We start from the raw sequence: 7950 nt of genomic DNA on the forward strand, positions 1-7950 counted from the left end.
GCGCACGCCCGAGCGGCCCCGCCTCCCGCACCCACCCGCGCAGGCGCAGTGCGGCCTCCTCAGGGCCAGGCTGGGTGGCGCCCCCAAGCCGGGGGGTCGGGAATCAGCTGGGCACCCCCAAGCGAGCTCGGGGCGGGAGGTGCGAGGCTCATACTGGGATATGTGAGGTCCTGGGCGAGCCTCAACTGGCCCCATGGTGTCCACAGGTCTTGTAACCTCATGGCATGGCCGCCATCCTGGTCTGTGGCGGTGGCAGGCGGCGGTGACACCGGGCTGGCTGCGCCAGGCCCTGCACTGCGCCAGGCCGAGGTTCTCTGGTGTGTCAGGCCAGGACATGGCGCTCCCACCTCAGCACTGCCAGGCCATGGCACCTCCATGGCGCAATGCTGGTGCTTCCTGCCACCCCGGGACACACGGCCTCGTGCCCAGCGCCCTGCAGATCACTCCAGCGGCACGAGGCAAACCAGGGTTGTCGTAACTTCCATCCAGGAACGCTCCAGAAGTTGACACGCTGGACCCGCGGCCTTCTTGTTGGAGAGGGTATGTATGTGTTTATTCGACAGGATGCTTAACGCAGCCCAAACCATAATTGAACAAAGTCATTGCGTTCCAAACCAAAGCAATGAAAGGTTTTAACATACATTTCAGCCCAAGTCTATTCACTTTTAATTTTGTGCTGCCATGGAATCTAGAAGCGCTTCCTTCCTGTGCTAAATCTGCTGCCCAGTGGTTTTGGAGTATGGAGTATTTGCAGAACATTTGGTTTGTTCCCTTTATTGGAATCAGCCAGAGTATACAGACCAATCTGTTTTTTGTTTGTTGTGCCTCTGCTGTATCACTCATGAATGAACCATTATGTAATTTTTTTAGTTAATTTAACATTTGTTGGTACAACTGTGAAACAGCCATGTTTTTAATGTTGAAATGAATGGTTTAAATTTGACCACATTTTTCCTCATCTGTTGTTGATCAGAAGTTCTTATAATGGTTGTTTTACAGGCTCTGAGGACTTAAGCCCATGAAGATTTGCATGTATGTTTAGCCTGAAATACCTGAGAGGTCCCATTTATATTGCAAAAATCACTGTAACCTTTCAAGGTTAAAACCTAAATATTTGAAGCTTTGTAATGTTGCCTGTCATTGTCATGCTTTCTGATAATTTAAGCATGCAAAATGTTAGCAGGACATAGGCCTATTAAGAAAAAACTTTGAAACTATGCACAAGATACAGATTGTTGCCTTTTTTTATGGTGAACCATGTCAAACATTACCCGCACCCACAAGCATTTGATAAGAACAATGTGTTCCCTTCTCCTTGCTACTTAAATGATCCAACTGCTAATTAAAACTTTGTCTTAAAGAGAAATCTCCGCTTCCTAGCTTTATCTGATTTGCACCATTCAAAGCTGGTATTAAGCAGCAGCTGCATTTCAGTGGTGAATGAAGTGAACCTTATGTAAACACTGTCCTTCATCGGGCCCAAAATGTCAGATACATAACGTCGGGATTCATTTAGGAAGTCCTGTCAAATATCGCTTTAGAAATGATTGCATTCCAATGACAATGAAATAATTAATGTAATAATTTAATAAGCTATGAATAGTGCTTTTCACTTATACAAGAGTCCTCATCCTGAAGTATAACATAATTCTAATTGATGAGTGATTCTGTGAGATTTCTTATAATAATCTAGGATTTTTTAATGACAAAAGATGTTATATGTAAACTGTAAGCTTGAGGTGAAATTTAATTATTCAAAAAGAACTTTAATTGTGAGATAGCTACAGATTAAAAGAATGGCACAAAATATAGTGACAGTAAAAGATTTTAATATTACGTTATATTGGTATTGTTTTTTTGATAGCTAGAAATTCTGACATGGTCTATATATAGGGCTGCCATATGTCAAGGTTCCCTCGGAGACGTCCACACATGCCTGGCACAGCCAGCAGGATGTGTGGATGTTGTGTGGAAATGGGCGCTGTGCACACAGCTTCCCCAAAGCACGAGTGTAACTGTCCAGATGTGTATAACTGTCCAGATGTGTGTAACTACCCAGATGTGTATAGTGGCACAGATGTGCTGTACATGTGCAGATCATCCGAACACTGAAAATCCACGTATTTCTGAATGGAATTTTCTAGGAAGGCAGAAAATAGAGAAAAAAGAAGCAATAGGCTTCTTAGAATAGAAATCTTTCTATACCAGCTGCACAATTAGTGACAATGTTGAGAAATCCAAGTATTCAGAAGTCAGGAGGAAGACCTTAGAAGATGATGTTGGTTTATAAATTAAGATCTTAAGGGTAACAAACTCACTTTTTGTTTTCAACCTCTGGTTTCTGAGACATTCTAGTGCACTACCCTCTTCTTCACTTCAGCCAGTTTGCAGTCCACCTCACTACCCGGTCATCCAGACCACACTCCCTCAGTTCAGCTGTGAGGATGCTGTGGGAGACTGGGTCAAATGCCTTACTCAAGTCAAGGTAGATCACGTCCACCGCTCTGCCATCATCCATCCATCTTGTTATGTCCTCAGAAAAGTCAATGAGGTTGGTCAAGCACAACTTCCTCTTGGTGAAGCCATGTTGACTGCCCCTAATGACCCTCTTATCCCTGATCTGCCTTGAGATGGCACCAAGGAGAAGTCGTTCCATCAGTTTCCCAGGGATGAAGGTGAGCCTGACTGGTCTAGAGTTACCCAGGTCATTAAAATAGATCATAGTACAACCATACGCTGTTGAATTGTGTGTCTGAATGAAGGTTTGCTTGAGCTGCTGCTGTGGCAAGGTGACATGGTGACAGTGAGCAGCCCCATTTAAAACCAGATCAGCCCCAGTGTGTTCTGAATAGGGCATTTGAACTAGTGAGGGATGTTTTCCAGCTTGTTCAGACCTGACTTACTTTTGTCTCTAAATGAACTATGTATGTACTAATGTGGCTAAAAAAGACACTGTATAATATGTAGATAATGTGGTGATAACTAGTGCAGAACAGACCTAGATAAATGCCTAGATAAGGCAGGGAAAAGATAAGATTGTTCCATGGTTTTGTTTTTGAATTGCTTTTTAATTTACCCCTGGAGTGCCCATATTATAATCTGCTGCACAGTTCTGCGTGACGCTGTTCGTCTTTAAAACAGTGACATTTGAAAAAGAAGCCATGAAACTCCTTTCGCATGCAGGCTGCAGTTCAATGAACTGGATGAATGATCTTTCCACATGCCCATGGGCACGCACAGCTGAATATAGCTCACCCAGAAAACCCGCCAGCCGTGCACGCTGAGACCCGGGCGCCTCTTCCTCTGTTCTTGCGCAGGTTCTCTGCAGAGAATTGCAGTTGCACATTCTTGCAGTACTGCTGCGTGTTTCGGGCCAAGCGCAAATTAATAACAACAAAAAATGTTTCCTTTCCAGTGAGCTCAGTGAGCATCCAAATAGGACAGGCTTTGTAAGATAGGCTGAGAAACGTGGCTGTGGCGTGTCATACCCACATCGAGGGCCCAAGGAGAGACTCGGAAGAACAATGTAGGATGCACTGCCTGAAAATATGGGAGTTTAGAGTTAGCAAAGTGTTATCTCTTCCAAAGATACGGCATTAGGAAAGGTCGAACCAGCGTAGATGGGACCAGCGCAGCAACACTGGCAAGTCACTCTTCTACAAACACGCTTTGTGCTCCTAACTGTGCTATTTGCCTCACCAAAATCAACAGATTCTTTCAGGTTGTGCTCAATCCCTCTGCAAATTCCACCTTTTGCCAGGACAGCGTTTGGCCTCCAGTGGACACTGTAACAGGAGGACGAGCGTCTAGTCCAGACACAGGCATGGGACTTGTGAAGAGCAGTGTGCCAGTTCCCTTGGCATGTGATGCCAGGAATGGAACCAGCGCAGCGCTGTGTGCTTTTGGGATAGGATGGACTGAGAGTAGGGACAGAGTGATGAGAAAACGGAGGAAACAGAACTTGGAGAATTAAAGGAGCGTGAGAGATGAAGGAAAGGAAGGCTTGGAGCTGAAATGTGGTTCTTTGCTTTGTCCCTGTCATTGTGGAGGACTGAGACTGGATGTGATGAGAGCCCAATTCTACGTCAAGTGTGGAGAGATGGATTGGGCACTGCAGACAAAGCGGGAGCTACAGCCTCCCAAATTCCCAGACCTCAACACATCTGGCCTGGGTGCACAGAGAAGATCGTGTTTAAAGCTCAGGGGAGGCTCTGTTGGGGAATGAGGTTGAGTGAGGTTTAGGCGAGATGATCTGGAGCCTGGCAGCTGGATTTCCTACTCTTCTGCTGGTCCCTTGAGGAATCTGCCCAGCGGAGCAGCAGGATCGGCTCTGCAGGAGGTGAGCACCAGCAGCCGTTTCTGTCCCACCGATGGAGACAACTCCAGAAACCTCTTAGTTTTAGGTGAGACCCTGTACTGTGGACAATTCCAATAACATAAGCAGAACCAGCAAATATTTTGGTGGAAAAACAATTGCTAGTGGAGTCTTCTCTCGGTGCCTGAGCAGATGGAGGGGACAGGCCGTCCCAGGGCCAGCAATGAGGGGGGTTTGTGTCCCAGCTCGGGAGCTGCTCTGTCTTTGTCCTGCCAGCACATGGGGCTGGCTGGCCCGGCAGGATTTGCTTTTCCCCCCGGGCACTGGTTATGTCAGGGGCCTGTGAGGACAAAAGGGAGCAGGAGGCTTGGAAACAACAAAGATCAAGGAAAGAGAGAAGCCAAGTTTTAAAAAGCGACGCATTCAGCATGCTTAGTCATAGATACACAAACGCAGGAGGGCTGGCAGAGGCCTATTTTCATCCTGAAACTCCCCCTCACGACCCAGAGTTGCTGGGCTGTGTTTGCTGTTGAGATAACATCCCCTTCCCCCACCACCCACACGTTACTGAAGGAGCAGCCGTTGCAAAAGGGGGAAAAAAAAAGGAAGAAAAGCAGTTGCCTTGCTCTGCCTGCAGGAGAAATGTCAGGAAGTGTCTGATGGTGGGTGGGATGAAAGGAGGAAGCTGAACTCTAAAGAGAATATTCTAGCTCTGCTCATGCAAACAAATGCCCCTCTGTATTTCGCTTGATAAGAACATCCAGGAGCAGGTCTGGCTGCGTGCAGGCAGGACCAGAGCGGAGCAGTCACACATCTGCAAGGGCTTTGATTTGCACATGCTGCATTATCCAAAGCACTCCATGAACTGGAGTGTGGAAAGATGTAAACAGCTAGGAAGAAATAGAAGCATCAGTAATAATTAATAGTGGCTTTTTGAAATGGGAATGATCCAGTATTAATGAAGTTAATTTCTATTTGAACAGATTTGTGGGTGTATATGAAACTTGGACCAGGATTTAAGTTCAGTGCAATCATGCTTTTATTCTAATTACAATAATTATAAATCTATTCTGCATCTTCTTTTTAAGTCTAAGTAGTAGAGCCTTGGTTGCCAAACATGCCAGTTTTTGCACACCAAATATGGCAGCTCTCAGATCCCCAAGTGAATCTGGTTATAGATACAAAGGAAATTGTGTTCATTCATTGTCTCTGTACAACCCTGCCGAAATGCAAAAATAAGCCCAGAACACAGATAAGTCCACTGAATTTCTGAAAATGACAGAGTCAACAGTGATGGAGGAGCTTAATTGCATATATTGTGAAATATTTAAACAGATAGTGACCAACATGTGCGAATGTGGCACCCAGACTTCTACCCCTAAGTCAGCATTAGGAACAGCTGATGCTGCTCTGCAGCAGCGACTCCTCTTTTGCTCTGTAGCCTTCAAAATTATCAGTACGCCATCCACAAGTCAGTTTCTGGCAGTACTTTTGACGCTCTGTTATCGTTTTTGTAGACTCTTGAGCCTGATTCGGATCTATTTTGTTCCACTAGGAATCAAGATTATATCCACTGAAATCAGTGGTGTGACTGTGCAAAGACAATCTTATTTCAGTCTCTGAATGTGCTTGACTGTCACTCTGGTCTCGTATCGGGCCCTGCATCTCTTTCACTCATCTGGGTTGAAAAATGGCCTGCAGGTGTATTTGTGGTATACAGGAAAAACCTCTTGGAGAGCAGATTTAACCCGTGCTCAAGGAGGGAGTGAAAACTGTGCAGGAGGGAGAATTCTCATCATCCAGTGCCACAGAAAGTTGCTGCGAGCTCTGCTGTGCAGCAGAACAGCTGCTGTTCCCCGCTGCTTTCATCCTGCCTCAGCTTTAGGCACCAAATTTTGCCGTGGGCATTTTACTTTCTCCTTTATTCTATAAAAGGTAACGCTGTTATTCATTAAACTGTGTTGAGCCCTAGAACAATGAAACTGTTCTGCAGAAACCCCTGCTGCGGCAGACAGGTTGATCCTGGACCAGCAGGACCTGCAGTGGGGTAAGGACACCAGGCTGCACACTTGGGGTGCCTCCCTGCTCCCATCTCCTTCTCCACTCCTTTGCTTCCTGATTTTTATAATTCCCAGGCATCTCTCGTTGTGTGACATACTTGAATTTGTGCAAACAGCCATTAAACTGTTTCCCTCTACATTGAGGGAACACAGGCACAGCATCTCCTCACAACATTTAATTGCTTCTTTAGCGGTGGTACGTTACTGTGATTCATGCAATTGTACTGTTTGTACATGGGACACTTACAGAACCTCATGAGGTAATTATTCCTAATTAGCAAGTTGGACACATGCCGCTCTTTCCTCCTGCAATCTGCTATTAATAATGTAGAGATAACGCAAATTTCTTCTTGTCAGTCTTTTGTTTATGTTTATAGGAAATGGTTTAGGGAAAAATTACCTAAATCAACCACCTGCTGAGATGGTTTCTTACCTGATGATTAACCTGCGCTCGATGGCAGCTGAGACGCAATAACTTCAGACACCTCAAGACCTGATTCCCTCTTTCGAATACTCTAAAGCCCGCTACAGGTCTTTTTCTCTTCAGCCACAGGCCGCTCTTCCCGTGGCTCAAATCACTTTAGTAAATCAGTTGTACAACATGAAAAATCTTCAGAAGTTGTAACACCGGTGTTATATTTTAAGTAGATACTATTATTTTGAGACACAACAAAGGCGAAAGCAGCCCTTTACACTCAGTATTTTTTGTTGCTTCCTGAGCAGGGGTGAGAGCAAGGCAGGGCCAGTTTGTGAGCGACAAGAGCGGGTCCCATGTTTCTGTTACCAGCGCTTTAACCTCTGAGACACCTCGTGGTGGAAACATTTACTGCTGGCAGAGAGGGGCTGACATCTCGGAGAGAATCCATTTTAAAACAGAGCTTGGAGCTTCCCTTCTGCTGCGCTTGGAAGCGGTCTAGGTCCCGCAGCCAGCGTGACACCAGTTTGGTGAAAAGATCCATCTATAACATATTATTATTGTTACTATTAGTAGTAGTATTTTAATATTTGAAACATGTAAAGCCACAAGGCAATTCATTTCATTAAGAATGAAGTTAGCCTTTGACTGCCCAGGGCTTCACAAATATTGATGATATTGATTGATGTTTTGTCACAACAATGCAACAGTTGCAGTTTCTGTGTAAATAAAGCAAACCTGTGGATTTCATGTGGGTTTCACTTGGTGGTTGGTTCTTCAGACCTGAAATTGAATGTGAAACGTCAATGGGAGTTTGGGATTGGATGGATTGAAACTCTCATGAAGTAAACACACATCACATTCTTTGGTGAGCAGGTCTGCAGCGCAACACCACTGAAACCAGTGACATTAAAGTACTTTTGGGCTGTTTTATGTGTTAAAACATGGAATATAGCGACCAGAACCGCTATGAGTTTTTACAGCTGCCTTATTTTTCTGCATTATTTTGCGCTTTCGACATCCACTTCCTTCCCAGCAAAGCAGGCAGCGCAGAGCCGTGCCCCATCTTGGGGCAGTTTGTACACCCTGGGTTCATTTTTGGTGTTTCCCTCCCTGTCTTTTGAAACAAAATGGAGTGAAAATGACCTCCCGCCTTGGAG

The 7950-nt window shown here is 45.3% G+C and overlaps 1 long non-coding RNA gene across 2 annotated transcripts; it reads left to right on the forward strand.

Moving 5' to 3' along the window:
• Positions 1 to 21: 21 nt before the first annotated feature.
• LOC139825611 (uncharacterized) lies at positions 22 to 7540 on the forward strand. Of its 2 annotated transcripts, none has more exons than XR_011735788.1 (2): positions 22 to 4403; positions 6753 to 7540. It is a non-coding gene; the product is annotated as an uncharacterized lncRNA (long non-coding RNA). The 2 variants fall into 2 exon arrangements; XR_011735787.1 differs by having other exon boundaries at positions 22 to 540.
• The last annotated feature ends 410 nt before the right edge of the window (positions 7541 to 7950 follow it).

This window comes from Patagioenas fasciata, chromosome 25, assembly GCF_037038585.1.
Source record: "Patagioenas fasciata isolate bPatFas1 chromosome 25, bPatFas1.hap1, whole genome shotgun sequence".
Taxonomy (NCBI): domain Eukaryota; kingdom Metazoa; phylum Chordata; class Aves; order Columbiformes; family Columbidae; genus Patagioenas; species Patagioenas fasciata.